At 37.8% G+C, this 21,724-nt stretch overlaps 1 non-coding gene across 1 annotated transcript; it reads left to right on the top strand.

The window, feature by feature from the left end:
- The first annotated feature begins 3,916 nt into the window (after nucleotides 1–3,916).
- TRNAC-GCA (transfer RNA cysteine (anticodon GCA)) lies at nucleotides 3,917–3,988 on the top strand. The gene has a single exon. It is a non-coding gene; the product is annotated as a tRNA-Cys (tRNA).
- The last annotated feature ends 17,736 nt before the right edge of the window (nucleotides 3,989–21,724 follow it).

The following is a 21,724-nucleotide window of genomic DNA, read 5'->3' as shown; positions in this document are numbered from 1 at the left end:
GAGAGTGTTGCCGTTTTCTTCTCCAGGGGATCTTCCTGACCCAGGGATTGAACCCATGTGTCCTGCTTTGCAGGTGGATCCTTTACCACTGAGCCACAAGAGAAGGTAAACTACAGACTTTACATAATAATATTTTATTAGTAATGGCTCATTCATCACTACAACTGCATCTTGAAAATGCCAAATAGTAATAACAGGAGAAACTAGCATGGTTAGGGGAGGAAGCTAGCAGTGTAGAGAGGAGATGTATGTAGACATGAGAAGTATATGTCACTTCCTCTCATTTTTCAGTAAACCTAAACCTAATCTAAAAATTTAACTATTCATTTAAAAAATGGATATATTGTAGATGTTTGAAACCCATTTGACACGTCTGCTCTAGAATGGGATATTTTCCCATTTTCTTTTTCCTTGCAATCATAGGTTAGATTTGACTACTTGACCTGAGTGGTATTTGTATATTTTTTAGACAAGTAGTAAAGTTCACTCTTATTTCTACCTACATATGATCCATTCTATGATAAATAGAATGCATAATAATAACTATTTTCTATTATTTTCAGTAGCCCTGTGGAAAAATCCTCATATATAATTTAGAGTAACTGGAATTGGATAAAAAACAAGATTTAAGGATTCAGTTACGTGACTCAAGACACAGTACTAATGGAAATGAAACAATCCCCATTTGAAGAGACATCAGTTCAGTTCAGTTGCTCAGTTGTGTCCAACTCTTTGCAACCCCATGGACTGCAGCACACCAGGCCTCCCTGTTCATCACCAACTCCCAGAGTTTACCCAAACTCATGTCCATTGAGTCAGTGATGCCATCCATCCATCTCATCCTCTGTCGTCCCCTTCTTCTCCCATCTTCAATCTTTCCCAGCATCAGGGTCTTTTCCAGTGAGTCAGCTCTTCACATCAGGTGGCCAAAGTATTGGAGTTTCAGCTTCAACATCAGTCCTTCCAATGAACACTCAGGACTGATCTCTTTAGGATAGACTGGTTGGATCTCCTTGCAGTCAAAGGGACTCTCAGAGTCTTCTCCAACACCACAGTTCAAAAACATCAATTCTTCGGCGCTCAGCTTTCTTAATAGTCCAACTCTCACATCCATACATGACCACTAGAAAAACCATAGCCTTGACTAGATGGACCTCTGTTGGCAAAGTAATGTCTCTGCTTTTCAATATGCTATTGGTCATAACTTTCCTTCCAAGGAGCAAGTGTCTTTTAATTTCATGACTGCAGTCACCATCTGCAGTGATTTTGGAGCCTCCCAAAATAAAGTCTGCCACTGTTTCCACTGTTTACCCATCTATTTGCCATGAAGTGAGGGGATCGGATGCCATGATTTTAGTTTTTTGAGTGTTGAGTTTTAAGCCAGCTTTTTCAGTCTCCTCTTTCACTTTCATCTAGAGGCTCTTTAGTTCTTCTTCACTTTCTGCCATAAGTGTGGTGTCATATGCATATCTGAGGTAATTGATATTTCTTCCAGCAATCTTGATTCCAGCTTGTATATGGATCAATCTAGTGAAAGTGAAGTCGCTCAGTCATGTCCAACTCTTTGCAACCCCATAGACTGTAGCCTACCAGGCTCCTCTGTGCATGGGATTTTCCAGGCAACAGTACTGGAGTGGATTGCCATTTCCTTCTCCAGGGGATCTTCCGAACCCAGGGCTTGAATCCGGGTCTCCTTCATTGTAAACAGATGCTTTACCGTCTGAGCCAAAATCTAAAATCATACCTAAGCAAATTCTAATGTTACATATTTAGAGGTAATCATATTGGCCAGGTAAGTATGTGTGCAGTGGTGGGGATTTAAGTACAGTGAGGACAAATTATTAAAGAGGAAAATGGAAGCTATAGAACACAATTCAGGTCACATATTAAAGGTGATTATATTTTTATTCTATTCAAACTGTATAAAAACTACACTCATATACTCACATATGTATTCTCAACCAATCATATACACACATAGTTTCACAAAAACAAATAAGCTCAGGAGTGATTTTAAAAGTGGAATTCAATTAATTGGTAGTAGCAACAACAGCAATAACTATAAGCACATGCATGCTTTCTAATTATTTGCATCCTATATCTCAATCTATAAGATTAAATTCAATAGGAGTGAGTTATCTTGTTTCCTGAGAAAGTCTGATATTAGGCTATGATATTAGTAGTTATTCATACCAGGCACTGATTTTTCTACTTTTCACACCTTTATAGAGATCTATCCTCATATCATGTGAGGTATAGAAAGTTACATTTCAGTGGTATTTTTACCGTTTTACCATTAAACATGAATAATTAACATGCAATACACACACACACACACACACACATATATATATATATATATATCTTAGTTCTGGGTAAAAGTTTATTATATAAAAAATAATCACATACTGCCACTAACTCTCATGTCTTTGTCTTGGTTTTTAATTCAGCCCTTTTCCCCTATCCCCCGTGATGCTCTACTACCACTACTACTACCTGCTCAGTCACTCAGTCGTGTCCTACTCTTTGTGGTCTCATGGACTGTAGCTCACCATGCTCCTCTGTCCATGGAATTTTCCAGGCAAGAAAACTGGAGTGGGTAGCCATTTCCTACTCCAGGGGATCTTCCTCACCTAGGAATCAAACCCATGTCTCTTGTGTCTCCTGCATTGGCAGATGGATTCTTTATCACTAGCACGACCTGAGATGCCCTATTTTTGTTCAGTCACTAATAACAATGTTTGCGACCCTATGGATTACAGCATGCCAGGATTTCCTGTCCTTCACTACCTCCCAGAGTTTGCTCAAATTCATGCACACTGAGTTGCTGATGCCATCCAATCATCTCATGCTCTGCTGCTCCCTTCTCCTCCTGCCTTCAATCTTTCCCAACATCAGGGTCTTTTCTTATGATGTCCTACTTTAACATAAAAGACAGCCTCTTTTTAGAAGAAGCAAATTAAATTTCTTAAAATATTTTTCATTATTGATTACATCGACCTATAGCATTAAGATTCCCACTCAAAGTTTATTACTCAATAAATCACATTAAGTAAATATAATTTTGTGAGAAAAACTACATTAGACCATATGCCAGCCTATTTCAGATATACTTGGGATGATTACCACATAGCTATATATATATTATACTGCTGCTGCTGCTGCTGCTAAGTTGCTTCAGTCATGTCCGACTCTGTGTGACCCCAGAGACGGCAGCCCACCAGGCTCTCCCACCCCTGGGATTCTCCTGGCAAGAACACTGGAGCGGGTTGCCATTTCCTTCTCCAATGCATAAAAGCAAAAAGTGAAAGTGAAATCACTCAGTCATGTCCGACTCCTCGCGACCCCATGGACTGCACCCTACCAGGCTCCTCCATCCCTGGGATTTTCCAGCCAAGAGTACTGGAGTGGGGTGACATCGTCTTCTCTGATATATATTATACTAGTTGTATTCAAAATTCACTCCTTTCAAGGTATGCAAATTTTCTGACAAAGGATAAAATCCTTACACATTCTTTCAAAATACCAGTAAATGAAATGACTGTACCATGCCTATCTTCCCATTTTATTCAAGCAACTACTCTTCTACCCTGATAAGTCAATGAACCTTTCAATAAAGGATTGGGATTCCATTATTCATTGTCAAGAATCCCTTCCCTCCTCGCACTTTCTGACATAAAATCTCAGAAAGTAGATTTCACCTTTTATTATTTCCTGGAGTTGTCATCATGTGATGAAAAGTCTAGACCTACCAAATAGATTGTTTGTGCACAGAGACATCATTAAGTGTCGACTGATTCCCAAATAAAACAGTAGCCAGGATACATCTTTAGCTGCTCTGGAAATGTGAGGACTGTGTTTCCATTTATTAAGAAAGGCTTCAGTGTAATTCAATGTGTATGGCTTCCACAGGGCTTCCCTGGTGACTCAGTTGGTAAAGAATCTGTCTGCAATACAGGAGACCCAGGTTCAATCCCTGGCTGGGGAAGATACCCCAGAGAAGGATATGGAAACCCACTCCAGTATTCTTGCCTGGAGAATTCCATGGACAGAGGAGATTGGTGGGCTATATAGTCCACGGGGTCACAAATAGTCAAACGTGACTTAGTGACTAAACTATGGCTTCCGTAAGTGATGCAGGAAATACCTTTATCCCCACAATAAGCCCTTGGATCACCCTCTGTGTAAATGTATGAAAGCTTCATACAGAATGATGAAGAATTTGAAGAGGAGGCGAGAGTGGAAAATAATCCACCTGCCAATGCAGGAGACACAAGGGATGCAGGTTCAATATCTGGGTCAGAAAGACCCCCGCGACTAGCAAATGACACTCCACTCCAGTATTTTTGTCTTGAAAATTCCATGAGCAGTGGAGCCTGGAAGGCTACAGTCCATGGGGCTGCAAAGAGTTAGATATTACTGAGTGACTGAGCACACACACAGATTTAAAAATATAGCTCCTGAATGTGTATAGATTGTGACACCATTCTATTATTTTCAACTCTTCCATGTCTGTTTTTGTAGAAAATAAGTAATATTCTCTTAGCTCCCTGCTGTTCTCTTCTGGAAGCAAATTGCATGTGAGCCCAGAGTCACTCATTCTGTCTACGTGGTTCACAGTTATTTGCAGACAATTGTAAAAGAAGTGTCCTCCCTTTAGTTTTTTTCCTTATATGAACATTTATGGTGCTAGTTGCATAATATATGTATTATGTATAACCTTTGTATTTTCTTAAAATCACTCATTTTAATATTTGAAGCCTCTGTTATTTTATTTTTTTTTTTTTTAAATTTTATTTTATTTTTAAACTTTACATAACTGTATTAGATTTGCCAAATATCAAAATGAATCCACCACAGGTATACATGTGTTCCCCATCCTGAACCCTCTTCCCTCCTCCCTCCCCATTCCATCCCTCTGTTATTTTAAAAAAATTAAACCTTTTGTATATAAGAATATTTGAAAGAGAAAACATAAAAAGTGTAAGATACATTCACTTTCTTGTGAAAACGAAGAATTTTTGTTGATCTGAAAACTTTTCTTTTTGTGGGGAATAGGAGAAACCTACTTCAAGCAGCACTCAACATTTTAAAAACAGGTAAATACTTTAAGAAAGCAGTAGAACCTCTCACAGTGAAACCACTGTGTATAACACAGGAAGAAAGAGCCCCCTAATGGTGCAGATACCTATAAAAAACAGAATAGGTGGTGCTTGCTCAGTTCTTATTGGTTCGCTAAGCCTGAGAGACATCTAATACTATGGAAATGAATGGAAAGTTGAATAAAATGTCAGATGGAGCCCTCCAAAGATGGTATAGAAAAGTGAAAATTTCTGAGCTGAATTGACTGAACTGCTGAATTTCAGATCTAGACTGGTTTATATACATGACTGCTAGGATACATGTCTTCATGCCTGCTGAGAGGCACTGATCTGACATGCAGGAGCCATATTAATTACATAGTTGGGAAGTGTGAAATATTATTTTTTAAAATAACACTTTTTTTTTTCCCCAATCATGATACATTTTCCTTTTAAGAAGATGGGGAAGCAAATCCCTCACAGGGTTAAGCACTGGAATTGTAAAATAACAAAACAAAAGAGAATCAAAGTAATACCGTAAGCTAAGAAGGATGCCTAAATATCAATTTAAAGAAAGTATTTTAAAAATATTTTAAAGGAGATATAAGCCTAATCATGTGAAAAATTAAGGATGAAGATTTACAGCTGTCCATACTAAAGAATTAATTAAATTTTCTCACATAATCATACAACACAATTGAGAATTTCTTCCTGTGTTTTCCCCAATAGAACCCATAAATAAGTGCTATAAGGAAAATATACTGCATAAGTACCTGACACTAATACTGTTGCAGCAAAGTTATGAAATTTTAAATAATTTTGTGTATTAAATATAGAAACTATAAGAGTAATTCACCAAATCTTAAGTACATCCTTTGTTGAAATGTGTTATATTATTTGCAAAAATAATAAAAGGATTAAAACAATATTTTGTATTTGAACAAAAAGCATAATTAAACAAAATTATAACTGATTTAACATAAATGCTATATGTGGATTTGATACAATAGTGCTAATATACACATAGTTTCTCAAATATGATACCCAAAAAGATGTTTTTTTTTTAATAACTCAATTCAAAGTTTAAAAATTTAGTATTCTCCAATACATATTTCTATTTCTTTAGTCAAAATGCAGTTTAAAAAGTCTACATTAATGATACAATCATTCCCTTCTGATATGGTTATTATAAATAGAAATACCTAGGTAGTTGTAATATTTACTTAAAAAACATGAAAATATTATTCACATTTGGAAAACAAAATAGATATCATAAAAAGTTATGCTTTTCAAGTATGTAGTTATGTTTAAACACAAGTGAGGGTGAAACATACACAAATACTGCCATTCAGAGAATGTAACATGAAGAAGTTCAGCTAAATTGTCTAACAAGTTTTTGGCCATCACCTTCTCATGTGAAACACTGTATAACATTTTTAAAAGTTTTGTGGACTTATCACAGATGGAAACTTGGTTGATTAGAGGAGTGACTCAGGAAACTTTACTTGAAACTGACAATCCAAACAGCTCTTAGAATACAATACCTCACTTCATTGACCCCAGACCAAATAAATTGCCATCAAAAAATCTCACAAACCATTTTAGTCCTAGCAAGGATGAAATAAATCCTTTATGTCTGATGTCACAATGCTGTCTCATTAACAGTTGACATTTGTGACCTATAAACCTAAGGTTAACCAACCATATCAGTACTGCATTGCCCCAACCCACTATTCCTATTCCATCCCATCACTTTCAGCAGAAACATGAAAAAAATCCCTGTTACCAGAAGAGAATTTAATATGTGCAAAGTTCCCATATAGTCACAGACACTTTACCAGCGCTTACCTTCACTAACACTGAAATTAACTGAGAGAACTGTAGCTCTAGTACTAGCTGAACATCTCCACACTCATATTTCCCTGCCTGAGCTCAGTACTTTCTTAAGACCAAATTCTAGCTGTCAATAACTTAGCTATAATAAGATGGCAGTCTAATGGCAAATCATTTAAGATGCATCATATTTATGTTGAAGAATTAAGACTGCAATCAAAAGACAGATTTAGGGGGAAAAATTCACCACTGACAATCACTGAAAAGCACACAGTAGCTTCTATGCATGAAATATAATAGTAGACATTTAATGCAGCAATGGTCCTTTCCTGCTTGGCTATTATTTCTCAAAGTTGCTTAACAGCTAAGAGCCATATATGTGCACATATTTCAGGGCTGTCACCAAAAATGCTCTTTTTTAGTGTGAACTTTGCTTATTTCTCTTCTTCACACAGATGATCTACTCATAAACTTATAATCCAGTGGTTTTATAAAACAGAAAAAGAAACTTACATATCCCTGGAGATAAAATAGCAAATATATTCATATAAATATGCATTAACACATTCCTAAATCCACATGCCTGTATACTGTATGAAGTTTAATATATCACCGAAACTCAATTTTTAAAGCACACAAAGCTCTGATGTATTTTACTGTGGATGTCTCAAAAAGAAATCCAGAGAGAAAAATTTAATTGTCTTACCAGGAGCCGGACACGGTTTCTATTCAACTCAGGAACAACATGGGGCTGGAAAGGGAACTTGATTGGGGTTTTCTTTTCAAAATCCTCGTTAATGAAGTAGAAGTGGATGCACTATTCCAAGGTGAAGTCTGTTATTTCTTTCAGGGGCTCGGAGCTGACATCCTCTTGTGAAAGAAAAGGCGCCTCAGTAAGTTGTTGACTGAGGGAGCTGCGGAGCAAGGCGCTGGGCAGGGCAGTCACACAGGGATGCGCTGGAATGTGCCTGCCTCCCTCTCACCCCGCACTCTGCGTCCCCCGCTCTCCTTTTCACCCTGAGGCTCACTTAGCTCCGAGTCTCCGCTCTCGCTGCTGCTGTATAATCAATCTAGCCTGTCTGAAGCTAATAGTCCCCTATTTAACCAGCCAATCAATAGGAAGGATTCCACTGCTAGTCCCAAGAGTCTGTTTCCAAGTGTGGTACAAACAGGAAGAGTTTTGCCAGCAGTTTAGCCAAATATTTTTTCATTATTTCATCTCCTGTTAGAGATAGGGCTAGAGAGAGCAGAGGCTCAGAGCAAGCTTCCTATGATAGCAGATTTCTGCATTTAAAAAACTGTACCTCTTCTTTTTCATCTGATACCAATTTATAATTACACACCTGCTATTCATCATCATTTAGGAATTACAACAGTTGCATATGTGATTTAAAAAAAAAGCTTTCTCATTCAAATATATGAGAAAAATACAAGAACAAAATTACACACATGGACAGTTTTTGTTTTTTTCCCCCTGAAAACAACAGTGCCTTCAGAACCTGTATGGCTTGGATCAATTAAAGAATACCCCATTATACTGATGGATGTTAAAAGTTATTCATTTAATTCTAGGAAAATAGTGAACTGTAGTGTTTTTCTCAAAAGGAAAGAGAAGCAGTGTTCATAGATTTTATTGAACTAGAGCCTGAGTCAGACCTCAGCGTGTAAAATGTTTTTCAATTTTATAGCATAAATCTAGGAAAGCATCCCTCCGAATGTATCAAACAGAACATTTCACACCTGATTCATCCCTTCAAGGTTAAGAAGATTTTCTTCTTAAAGTGACACATTCACTGCTCACATCCTGTAACTGACCGTAATAAAGAAGCACAAAGTGAGCCACTGAAGACCAGACTGTCTTTTTATTCCCCAGATACTTCTAAGGGGAATAAAAACCATAAAAATAAAAGAACATTTGTGGTCAATTTGGTCTTGGTTTGTAAACTGGCCCCAGAACGCAGAAGACAAGGAGAGACCTAGGAATGAGCCACTTGGGTTGGGTGGGGGGCAGGTTTAATAAATAGGAGACTCACCTGCCAGGCTTGCATTGGTGGCCCCAGGATGCATGGATCTCTGCATCTGCCTGCCAGATGATTAAGAATTTATATAGAGGCCTGAACTGGGTTCATGTACACCATCCACCTGGTCTCAGCAATGCATTTCTCTCTCAAGGTTGTGTCCTTGAATGTGGCTTCCACTGTGGGAATGGCAGGCAGAAAGTATGTTCCCAGGACAGGGAGGAGTGATGAACCTCTGTTTTTCTGGGGTCCAGCTCTCTGGTTCAGGCTGCAGTCACATCCTCTTGATGACCTCCTCCAACACTTAGCCAAACCCTAGAAATGCAGACTCTTCATTTCTAATTAGGAAGCGGTTGCTTATTTCAGTTTCACACTGCTTGGTCAACCAACCTTCTAGTTACTTTTTCTCGGTAATAATACATTATGTCTCTCATTAAACTAAATTGTATAGGAATACTTAACTACACCACAATTCTCAGCTGGAATTAAATTCCAGGCCATAGCCCTTGTAGCTACAACTTTCAACATTATGTAACTGAATAAAAGTTTGGAATATGTGCTAAGATATCTTGTAAATGAAGACCAAGAAGACCATAAGAAAGGTAATGGTCATGGAGTCACACTCAAAGTTCAAATTATAAAGTGTTGTAACACTTATTAGAGGCAAACTTCCTCTATATAATCGACTCAGTTCAGCAAATATTTATTGAGCAACTCTTTGTAACAGGCCTTGTACTCTGGATAATAGAAAAGTAATTAAGTAAAGGAGAGAACAAGCTTTTTTGTATGTTTGGTGTTTTCAGAGCACTGTAGTAGGACAAGTCAATCTTCTAGGAGTGTACATCCTGGTGAGTAGATAAGGAATCCGCAGGTAAGCAGCATACAAAGGGAGAGCGTTCAGTTCTTGCCTTCTTTAGCAGTAGTTCAAAGGGCAAGGTACACAAAAGCAAGATCATTCCTCCTCTAGGAAAACAGAAAGACTCTGTAAAAACCATGCCATTTGCCATGACCTTATTAAAGAGAAAAAAAAAGATCTTAATGGCAGAGGGAAAGGAGCAACAGAGGGAAGAGAGAGAAGCAAAACTTTGGGGTCAAAGGAAGCAGGAGATGGGGGAGGGGTAGAGCTAAGTGGGAAGCTGGCCAGAGGATCTTGAATGCTAGCTGAGAATAAGCAACTGGATAATTGGGAGCTTTTCAATTTCTTTCTTTCTTTCTTTCTTTCTTTTTTTTTTTTTAACAGAAAACCAATAACATTTCAAATGTGCTTTTGGGAACTATTGCCAAATTGACCTCTGTAGGCCTGTGCTGGGTTAAATCTCAGAGTTTTGGGTTAAGTAGAAAGAAATAGCTTTCCTGCTTTGACAGGCAGAGGGAGCCACAGTGGGATAATGCCCTCAAAACTGTGTCCCACCCCTGAGGGAGCAGTGAAAAGTCTCATAGTGTTTCAGGAGCAGGGTGGGATGAGCTCATGAACATTCTTCTGATTGATTGGCAGTGAGGTAACTGAGAGTCAGCATCATCAACATTGTGGCTCCAAGTGGTTCATGGTCTCTGTGCTTGTGGGCAGCGTGTGTGTGTGTGTGTGTGTGTGTGTGTGTGTCAGTTGGTCAGTGTGGGCAGCATACAGTTAACTTTTTCCACCTGGTGTGGGTTTCAATAACTGCAAAACAGCTCAGAGGACTTGACTCAGAATATTGCCTATAGCTCTTGAGGAAGAACTAAAGGTCCTTGACTTTGTTTAATGACTAATGTATTACTTTGTTTTGCTTGATTATTTTCCTTTTTTTCTGTGGTTTCTCACTTCTCTGATTAAATTTATTATGTGACTAAGATTTTCCTACAGATAAAAGGCAGGCAAAGAACAGAGGTGAGGGAACCTAATCTGGGAAGGGCTCACAGACCTGTTAGGTTGCAGAACCTCAGTCTTACAGGAGATTGCAGGATGCACTGGAATGAGACCTTGGTGAGAGTGAGGAATCACTAGGGACCATTGCCAGGGTCTCCATTAGGAGTACTAAGGAGAGTACTTAGTACTCTCATGGTGGTTTGCTCATGGTGGAAATGGGCAGAATGAAGTAATGCTGAGAAACATTGTAAAATAGAGTCTCTACATGATGTAGTAACCTACTGAGGAGGGGTGCAATTTAGGAAGACTTTAAACACTCAGCTACATGGGTGACTGAAAGAAAAGGTGAATTATAAATGGCACACATTTTATATCATTTTTGGTTCTGTTATAGAAGTCATCCTTCCTTAATTATATGTGTGTGTGTATTAGCGGCTCAGTTGTGTATGACTCTTTGAGACCCCATGGACCGTGGGTCTCCATGCAACCCACAAGACTCCTCTGCCCATGGAATTCTTCAGGCAAGAATACTGGAGTGGGTTTCCATTTCCTTCTCCAGTGTATCTTCCCTGCCCCAGGGATTGAATCTGGGTCTCTGGCATTGCAGGAAGATTCTTTACTGACTGAGCCACCAGAGAAGCCCTAATTATAATTGCTATGTGCAATGTCCTACAACAATATAAACTCCAATGAAAATAATTGAATTTTTCCAATACTCTTTTCTTCACATATTTTAGAATTGTACCTGACATATATTGGTACTCAATTCATAACAAATTCTGAGCTAATAATTCTGCAAATATTATCTCATTCAAAACTCTGTGGAATGGTAGTTTCTGTTCAGTCACTAAGTCATGTCCAAGTCTTTGTGATTCCATGCATTGCAACATGCCAGATCTCCCTGTCCCTCACTATCTCCTGGAGTTTGCCCAAGTTCATGTCCACTGAGTCAGTGATACTATCCAACCATCTCATCCTCTGCTGCCCTCTTCTCCTATTGTCTTCAATCTTTCCCAGCATCAGGGTTTTTTCCAATGACTTGGCTTTTTGCATCAGGTGGCCAAAATATTGAAGATATTATCTTATTTCATATCTAAAGAAAGTAATGGTTGAACAGGTTAAGTAGCATTGCCCAATGAAATGCAATTAATGTCTGTTGAATCTCAAAGACCATATTCTAAACAGTGTTGAATTTTTAGAAAGCAGCTGTATTATAAACTAAAATAGAGAATTCCCTGACCGTCCAGTGGTTAGGACTCTGAGCTTTTACTGTTAAAGGCCTGGATTCAATCCCTGGCCAGGGACTAAGATCTTGTAAGCTGTGCTGTGCAGCCAAAAAAAGTAGAAAATGATTATCAGGATACTGATATCTGGGTCATATAATTGGTATAGATGAAGGAGACAAAAATAAATGAAATTCAAACAAGAGGATCAAAGGGATGCATATTAAGGATAGAAAGCTGAAGTTTTCAAGTGGAATAACCACTGGACTCATGTACTGAGAATAAGAAGACTGTTGGGAAGCATTAGGAGGAGGGTTAATAGTAAGGTGTGCATGATAGAGATAACTGCTGAGCCAAAGGACAACAGGGACCTTATTAAGTAGAAGAGGCATGGCTGAGCTGCTCTGAGGACCCAGCAGAGCCAACAAGTTATGCATTTCCACTGGCACCAGTCTGTAAGATTGCATGGATTGCTGAGCTATGCTCAGCAGCTTAGATGTCTGAGAGACTGAAAGGATTATTAGAAAGCAAAACTCTGGTTTCTTTTAGGAGAAATTTGGCAAGAATGGGAAAAAGTGGATAAGAAGCAGGGAGGGAGGAAGAAAAGACCATAATATCTTGCGTAGTTTGAGTTGTCTCAATAGTTGGTTGTAGAGTACATATCCGTACAAAATGTAGAGGGCTGGTTGAAAGAGATGCCTTGAGAAAGCAAGTAAGAGAGAGATACTTAATTTGTAAAGGCCATGAAGAAAATGGGAATGTAGAGGCCAATAGCTTTCCTGAGAGAAAATACTGTCAAAGTACAAAGTACTGTCAAAAATTCTGCTGAATTTATTGATTTCAAAATTAATAATAAACACTTTATGGCTCTAAATAACCTATTAGAAGCTGAGGATTTCAATAAAGATAGATAGGATTTTTTCTACCAGTTGACTGATTTAATGAAAAAATGAAAGTGAAAGTCGCTCAGTTGTGTCTGACTCTTTGAAACCCCATGGACTATTGAGTCTGTGGAACTCTCCAGGCCAGAATACTGGAGTGGGTGGCCATTCCCTTCTCAGGAGATCTTCCCAACCAAGGCGTCAAATTCTATATGAGCTGAGTCACCAGGGAAAACCAAGAATACTGGAGTGGGTAGCCATTCCCTTCTCCAGAGGATCTTTTAGCCCAGAAATCAAACCAGAGTCTCCTGAACTGCAGGCAGATTCTTTACCAGCTGAGCTACCAGGGAAGCTCTAATACTTGTAAGCATATAAAATGTATATAATTATAGTTATTAATCTAAGTTCTGCAATAAAATTGTATGCATAGCATAAAGAATCATGGAAATGGAAAACCCAACAGTATGAAAAGTTATATGTCAGAAGATACCAGAAGAAGAAAGAAGAAAAAGATTAATGAAAAATAAAAATGGAGAGAATATATGTGCTTAGTTTAGGGTTCCCATGATTTTAGAAATAGAAAATAGCATGCTAAAATGAGCATAAAAGATGGTTATAAAGGTTGGAAGTGTTGGTCAGCACTAATTTTGCTTCTATGCTAAGAATTACTCAGAAGGAAAGAAAACCATGAGGTCAAGGTACATTTTATTTCTGATATTGTACTTATTCCCTATAATCTTATAAAAACTTAAACAAAACCATGAAAATATCATCATGCATAAAAACAATCTGTATACAATGAAGTACTTTTGATGAATGATGTTTTAGAAAAAATAATAATAACACTAATAATAATAATGTTTTAGAAATAAATTTCAGTGGCAACAAGATAAAGGGAAATTTTATAAAGGCACTAACTATGAGAATAGAGATGAGGGGAAAAGTATGAGCAGTTTTTAGGTGATTAAAACATGCAGGGCTTTATGAATTTTGAATATTGGTTAAGAATCAAGACAATGAGTCTATTTTGATGTTAAGTGAGAAAAGGGGCAGAAATGTATATTTTTTGTTTTGAAAATGATGATGTTGGTATTTGTGGTGGATGTATATGTGCAGAGTCCAGTAAGAGTTTAATAGTTGGGTTTTTGATACCTTAGAGAGTCATTTAAACAAAAGATATAGATATAGATAATCATTTATCTTATTCTGGAGAATCAAGAAAGAACACTTAGAATAACAAGATAAAAGGGATTGAAGGCAGGAACATGGAGAAACCTGAAATTTGAAAAGCAAAGTATAGAGATAAGCCATTGAACAACACTGAGAAGAACTGACATGAGAAATCAAGAATTAGAGATTTGAAGAAACCACAGTGAAAAAAGTAGCAGGCATTCACTGCTGCTCTAAAAAGAACAATTTTAAGTTTGTAATGTGGTGCATTTTGATTGCTTACAATAATGGAGACAACTACTGAATGAAGCATATATAAATGCATCAACTTTTTGATTCTTTCTGCTTGTCAACCACTGGTTATTACCTCTCATGTGTTTACTAGTCTAGGAATAACTTTATATTGAGTAATTCTATATGCAAAACTAAATGCCAGACACAATAGAGAAAAGGAGTCTGTCAAGGCTGTATATTGTCACCCTGCTTATTTAACTTATATGCAGAGTACATCATGAGAAATGCTGGGGTGGAGGAAACAAAAGCTGTAGTCAAGATTGCCAGGAAAACTGTCAATAACCTCAGATATGCAGATGACACCACCCTTATGGCAGAAAGTGAAGAGGAGCTAAAGAGCCTCTTGATGAAAGTGAAAGAGGAGAGTGAAGAAGTTGGCTTAAGGCTCAACATTCAGAAGACTAAGATCATGGCATCTGGTCCCATCACTTATGGTAAATAGATGGGGAAACAGTGGAAACAGTGTCAGATTTTACTTTTTTGTGCACTAAAATCACTGCAGATGGTGATTACAGCCATGAAATTAAAAGATGCTTACTCCTTGGAAGGTAAGTTATGACTAACCTAGACAGCATATTAAAAGCAGATCAGATCAGATCAGATCAGTCGCTCAGTCATGTCTGACTCTTTGCAACCCCATGAATCGCAGCATGCCAGGCCTCCCTGTCCAACACCAACTCCCAGAGTTCACTAAGACTCACGTCCATAGAGTCAGTGATGCCATCCAGCCATCTCATCCTCTGTCGTCCCCTTATCCTCCTGCCCCCAATCCTTCCCAGTGTCAGAGTCTTTTCCAATGAGTCAACTCTTCACATGAGGTGGCCAAAGTATTGGAGTTTCAGCTTTAGCATCATTCCTTCCAAAGAAATCCCAGGGCTGATCTCCTTCAGAATGGACTGGACATTACTTTGTCCACAATGATCTGTCTAGTCAAAGCTATGGTTTTTCCAGTTTTCATGTATGGATGTGAGAGTTGGAGTATAAAGGAAGCTGAACGCCAAAGAACTGATGTTTTTGAACTGTGGTGGAGAAGATTCTTGAGAGTCCCTTGGACTGCAAGGAGATCCAACCAGTCCATCCTAAAGGATCTCAGTCCTGGGTATTCATTGGAAGGACTGATATTGAAGCTGAAACTCCAACACTTTGACCACCTGATGAGAAGAGCTGACTCATTTGAAAAGACCCTGATGCTGGGAAAGATTGACAGCAGGAGGAGAAGGGGATGACAAAGGATGAGATGGTTGTATGACATCACCAACTCAATGGACATGGGTTTGGGTAGACTTCAGCAGTTTGTGATGGACAGGGAGCCCTGGTGTGCTGCAGTTCATGGGGTCACAAAAAGTCAGACATGACTGAGTGACTAAACTGAACTAACTGAACTGAACTGATGGGACCAGATGCCATGATCTTATTTTTCTGAATGTTGAGCTTTAAGCCAACTTTTTCACTCTCCTCTTTCACTTTCATCAAGAGTCTCTTTAGTTCTTCTTCACTTTCTGCCATAAGGGTGGTGCCATCTGCATATCTATGGTTATTGATATTTCTCCTGGCAATCTTGATTCCGGCTTGTGCTTTATCCAGCCCAGCATTTCTCATGATGTACTCAGCATATAAGTTAAATAAGCAGGTTGACAATATACACCCTTGAGGTTCTCCTTTCCCAATTTGGAACCATTCTGTTGTTCCATGTCCAGTTCTAACTGTTGATTCCTGACCTGCATACAGATTTCTTGAGAGGCAGGTCAGGTGGTCTGGTATTCCCATCTCTTGAAGAATTTTCCAGGTTGTTGTGAACCAGTCAAAGGCTTTGGCAAAGTCAATAAAGCAGAAGTAGGTATTTTTCTGGAACTGTCTTGCTGCTTTGATGATTCAGCTGGTGTTGGCAATTTGATCTCTGGTTCCTCTGCCTTTTCTAAAACCAGCTTGAACATCTGAAATTTCATGGTTCATGTATTATTGAAGTGTGCCTTGGAGAACTTTGAGCATTACTTTGCTAGCATGTGAGATGAATGCAACTGTGCAGTAGTTTGAACATTCTTTGGCATTGCCTTTCTTTGGGATTAGAATGAAAACTGACCTTTCCCAGTCCTGTGGCCACTGCTGAGTTTTCCAAATTTGCTGGCATATTGAATGCAGCACTTTCTCAGCATCATCTTTTAGGATTTGAAATAGCCCAGCTGGAATTCCATCACCTCCATTAGCTTTGTTCATGATGCTTCCTAAGGCCCACTTCACTTTGCATTTCAGGATGTCTGGATATAGGTGAGTGATCATACCTATACCTATATACCTGATCACAGTCTATATTGAATCCAATTAACATTCATAATTAGAATTTATACCAAATTCAGAGAAATAGAAATTTAACCTATTGAATTCAAATGTTTCATAATATGTTTAAGCTTTAGAATTTTGACAAGTTCTTGTTTATTATGTACTACATACTAGTATATTTAAAAGAAATTCATCAAAGGTGTTTATAATGTGTTTACATACTATTCCTCAAACATTCTCAATATATCCATTTTATTTTTTAAATAAAAAACTATTTTTTATTTATTATTTATTTTTTTTATTTATTTAAAGATTCTCCTTTATCTTTAAAATATGATTTGTGCATAAAAAATATTAACCTTTGAAGAAAGAGTTCCTTCACTGGATAACTTATCAGAAATGTCTATATAATGAAAAGGCAAGTTAATAAGCAAATGATTTTCTTTGGTTTTGACAAGCTATCATTTTCACTTTCATATTTGAATTTGTATTTTATTAAACTCTAATAGTATATATATTAACTGTTACCTATTCCTATATTTTGCTTTTTCTCATATGTATTTTTCATGCATGCTAAGCCACTTCAGTCATGTCTGACTCTTTGCAACCCTTTGGACTGTAGCCCACCAGGCTCTTCTGTTGATGAAGATTCTCCAGGCAAGAATATTGGAGTGGGTTGCCATGCCCTCCTCCAGGGGATCTTCTCAACCCAGGGATTGAACCAGTCTCTCTTATATCTCTTGCACTGGCAAGTGAGTTCTTTACCACTAGCGGTACCTGGGAATCCCATACGTATTTTAACTCTCTGAAAAAGCTATAAGCTATTTTTAAGCAAAAATTAAATTTTACTTTTTTTCTTCTAAATAACCACTCTGTAGTTTCAATAAGTGATTATTGAATTCTTAAATAATTTAAATTATGTGATATGTAAGTATTATGAAGAATATAATTGCTTTAAGATATGAATACATAATTATTATCTAGTTTTAGAACAGATCTTGCTTTAAAGGTGAGTTTTTCCGAGTATACCTTAAATGAGCTATGATTATCCAAGGAGAGATAGGTAAATAATGTTAAGTAAGAAATGAGTGGAATTTTGAAGCTGTGGTTACATGAGGAGAAGAGGAGACAAAACGTTTGGGTGGAGCAATAGTGCATCAGGTATCGACGGGAAGGAGGAACTGGGTTAAAGGAATTAATAATAGCAGAGACAGCTGAAGCAAAATTTAGTTTGCACTGCTTCCCTACAAGACAGCAAAATGCCAGAGGAAATGCTACAATCCAAAGGTGTGGTATGCATAGTGATTGAGACTTTGATTCTTTTCTAGGTCGTCTGAAAGAAAGGGGAATTCTCAGGATACAAGTTGAAATAAAGATGAGATATTTAATTGAAACAGGAAGTAAAAATAAAGGAATTCTCAAAACACTGAGTAACCATTGAATTTTTCTGTGTTGTGGGATAGGAGATTCAAGCCAAATTCATGTGAAGCTCTAACCTTCCCTGACAATAGCTAACATACAGGTTACCGTGGAAGTCAGATTCACTGTTGTTTTCACACTCCTTTTTCAGGTCTCCTTGTGTTAAAGTCTTGAAGGCTAAAATCTGCCTTTGTTAGGCTTGCTATCACATCAGTCCTTGGTGCGTGACTTTGTATCTGCCAATCAAATGTGTCTTCATGAGACTTGAAAGTGGAAATGAGCAAAGTCAGTGGTTATTGACTACAGCTATCTGCTAGCAAGCATGACTGTGTATGCATCTGTTTAGGCAGGGATGCGGGGAAGCGTGGAGACAGCAGGAGCAGAATTCTTGGGTCTGTTACCTATTGTTTTAGGTGATAAAGTGAAGTACAGTTCTGTTTCCATTAGAAGAATGTCTGCATTTGGTTGTTCATAAACATTTCTTGATTACCTTCCCTGAATATATAGTTTCTGAGTATGTAGAATCCCAGTCTAGTTTTCTCCTCTTCTGGTGAATCTGTGGCAAAATTAATATCTGTCAACTAAGAAATGCACAACGTGAGGGTTGCATGTTAAGTTTTGTTTGGGGCAAAGTGAGGAGTGCAGACAACGCCTCAGATAGCTCTGAGAAATTGCTCCAAGGAGGTGGGGGAAGGAATCAATATATATGGTTTTACTGAAGGGAGAGTTGATGCAATCAAGCACTTATCTTTACAGAAGTTTTCTGCTACTCATGAGGAGTAAACATCAGCATAAAGGCATTTACCATTTTTCTAGATATGAGGAGATGCAAGAAGTGGGTGCATAGAATCAGCTCCTGAAAATTTTTATCTGAAGAACTGTTCTGCCAGTTTTCCTAGAGAACAGAGTGCCTCATTCCTGATATCCAGTCTGAACTCCCTTCAGGGGGTGTTGAAGTTCAGCTTCTACAGCGGCACAGGATACAAACCCCACCAAGGCAGTTGGCAAGTGCCAATTTGTAGTGGACATATCCTTAATAAATTCCTAACTGCTAGAATAGTTAGACTGGTTCTACTGTCTGCAACTCAGACCCCTACAGGAATAAATATATGTGACAATATATCATCATAAACAAGAGGTAGGAAGTAAGTATGGCATTTTGAATGCCATGAATCCTGGCATAATATTAAAATGCCACTTACCCAACATCTTCTCAACTTCCTGAGTCACTTCCCCCACAGAATCAAAGTCAAAAACCATCTGACCCAAATGAATAAGAAAAACATCCAAAGCTTCTGAAATAGTATATGAAATTTGTAACAAAGTGGGCTTCCCTGGTGGCTCAGATGGTAAAGAATCTGCCTGCAATGCAGGAGATGCTGGTTTGACCTCTGAGTTGGGAAGATCCCCTGGAGAAGGGAATGGCAGCCCACTCTAGTATTCTTGCCTGGAGAATTTCATGGGCAGAGGAGCCTAGTGGGCTACAGTCCACGGGTCTCAAATAGTTGGACATGATTGAGCCACTAACACTTTCAGCTTTAATTTTTCAGAGATTTTCACTATATTAAAATTGAAAAGAAAGAAAAAAAAATTTGTTTCCCATTCCCAGGGTTTTCTTTCTAATAAGAAGCAGTTGGGAAAGTAAGAGATAGTAGATGATTACAGAAGGCCTGTAAATTTTCCCAAAATATAATCGTTAACTTTTACTGATTACAGTTAAAGGAAAGGGGAGAGTGTTGGCCATACAAATCATTTTGTTAGGAATTAATGTCTTGACCATTCTAGATTCAAATGAAGAGCTGAAAGGAAACCGAATCAGATAGGGAATCTCCTCCAAAACCAAAGAATATAAGGCAGGTGTTCCTTTTATATAATGGCCTGATCTCTGTTTAGAGCTTCTCTCTATGGAGCTGGAGTCTAGGCATCAGATGGATGTGAACTGACACTACAAGCAAAGGTATATGCAGCTGGGGCTGCTTATGCTGCTAAGAAGCATAGTGCAGTTAGAGCAGATTATTCCAGAGAGGAGCATTCTGTTAAGGCTGCACTTAGTGCCAGCTTTAAATGCAGCTGAAGTGTCTGGTTATTGGTTTGCATGTGTTTTGCAGTGAGTTCTGTGCATTGCTCATTTCAGTTGTGTTGTTTCTCTCTCTGTGGTCTGCACTTTTACTGAATTATTTCAACATTGCTCTTCCTGTTCTGCCCTTTCTGACTCCCAGAAGAAAGAAACGCCTTGATGTTGAGATAGATTGATTTGCAGCATTGTACACAGGTAATAGAAACATCACAGACTTCAGTGAGACTGTTAAATATCCATGGGAGTGCTTATTGACTGTGTGTCATTATATTTAAAAAAAAAAGAGAATATCATGTTGTTACTCTTATAGAATAGTGGATAATCGTTCACCAAAAGAACATGTTTACTCAGATTTTTTTTTTTTTTTTTTAGTTTATTTTGCCTTCTGGAGATGATTACAGTAATTCTGCAGTGAAAGGTTTTTCTACCACAGGAAGTATCCTGCATTGAAATAAGTAATAGTGCTGCCTATCTAATCTAATAATAGGTATGAAGTTTTATAGAATTTAGAACTGATATTTCCAATGCTATCATATTCATTTTTTAAAGAATCCCTTCAAATGTATTTTGAGAGTTTACTCTATATTCCCATTTTCTCTGAAATTATACAAAGAGTGGGGAAGATTCACAAGCTTTCAATATGTAAAAAGGGAAAAGTAGACTAGAAGTTTAAAGTGATTGTTGGGAGTTGAGAGTGAAAAGTTAGTAAGGAAAAAAATCAATACTATCACAGGAATGAGACAGTATCAGTGGTATGAACAAAGCTGTCTATCAAGCTAGAAAGAAAATAAGAAGTCCTGTGGATTTAGGGAAGAAATATTCTAAGATTACTAGGAAAGAGCCCAAGGAGAAATATACACAAAGAGAACACTGAAGCAAGTTTCTTGTACCCTTATACCTAAGAAATAGTCCAAGATACTCTCATAAGATGTATGTTCCCTGTGAATTGCTATTATGTACGTATGTATGTATGAATATAAATGGGCTTCTCTGGTGGCTCAGTGGTAAAGAATCTGCCTGCAATGCAGAAGATGTGAGTTCGATCCCTAGGTCAGGAAGATCCCCTGGAGGAGGAAATGGCAACCCATTCCAGTATTCCTGCCTGGGAAATCGCATGAACTGAGGAGCCTGGTATCCTACAGTCCATGAGGTCACAAAGAGTTGAACACAGCTGAATTACTAAACCACCACAAAGTATGTAAATATTCATGCATATGTATATATGTATACATATTCCAGCATACATATATATATATGCATACCATATACAAATAGAGAGAGAAATGGAGTGAATTATTTTAAGTTCATTTAAGGAGGATAAAAACAAGATGCAATTAGAAAGAGACATGTCATAGTCAATAGTTTTAAGCTGCAGAGGTTGCTGTTAAAAACCTATGAATGGTAAAAATAAAGAGCAACAGATATGTACACCTGCCTGTATCCAATACTTATATCATGAAGATATTTTTAGGGGGCAATAAATGTGATTATTCCAAAATAATTCTAGAAGAGGTCAAAGCTTTCTCTTATTTAGATATAAAGCCTATGGGTTAAGATTGTGCATTATAATGGATGCTTATCGTATCAGAGGCTCTAGCAAGACAG

The sequence above is a fragment of the Bubalus kerabau genome, chromosome 18 (assembly GCF_029407905.1).
Source record: "Bubalus kerabau isolate K-KA32 ecotype Philippines breed swamp buffalo chromosome 18, PCC_UOA_SB_1v2, whole genome shotgun sequence".
NCBI lineage: Eukaryota > Metazoa > Chordata > Mammalia > Artiodactyla > Bovidae > Bubalus > Bubalus kerabau.
The sequence above is the reverse complement of the archived record's forward strand: the minus strand, read 5'-3'. Positions and strand labels throughout refer to the sequence as shown.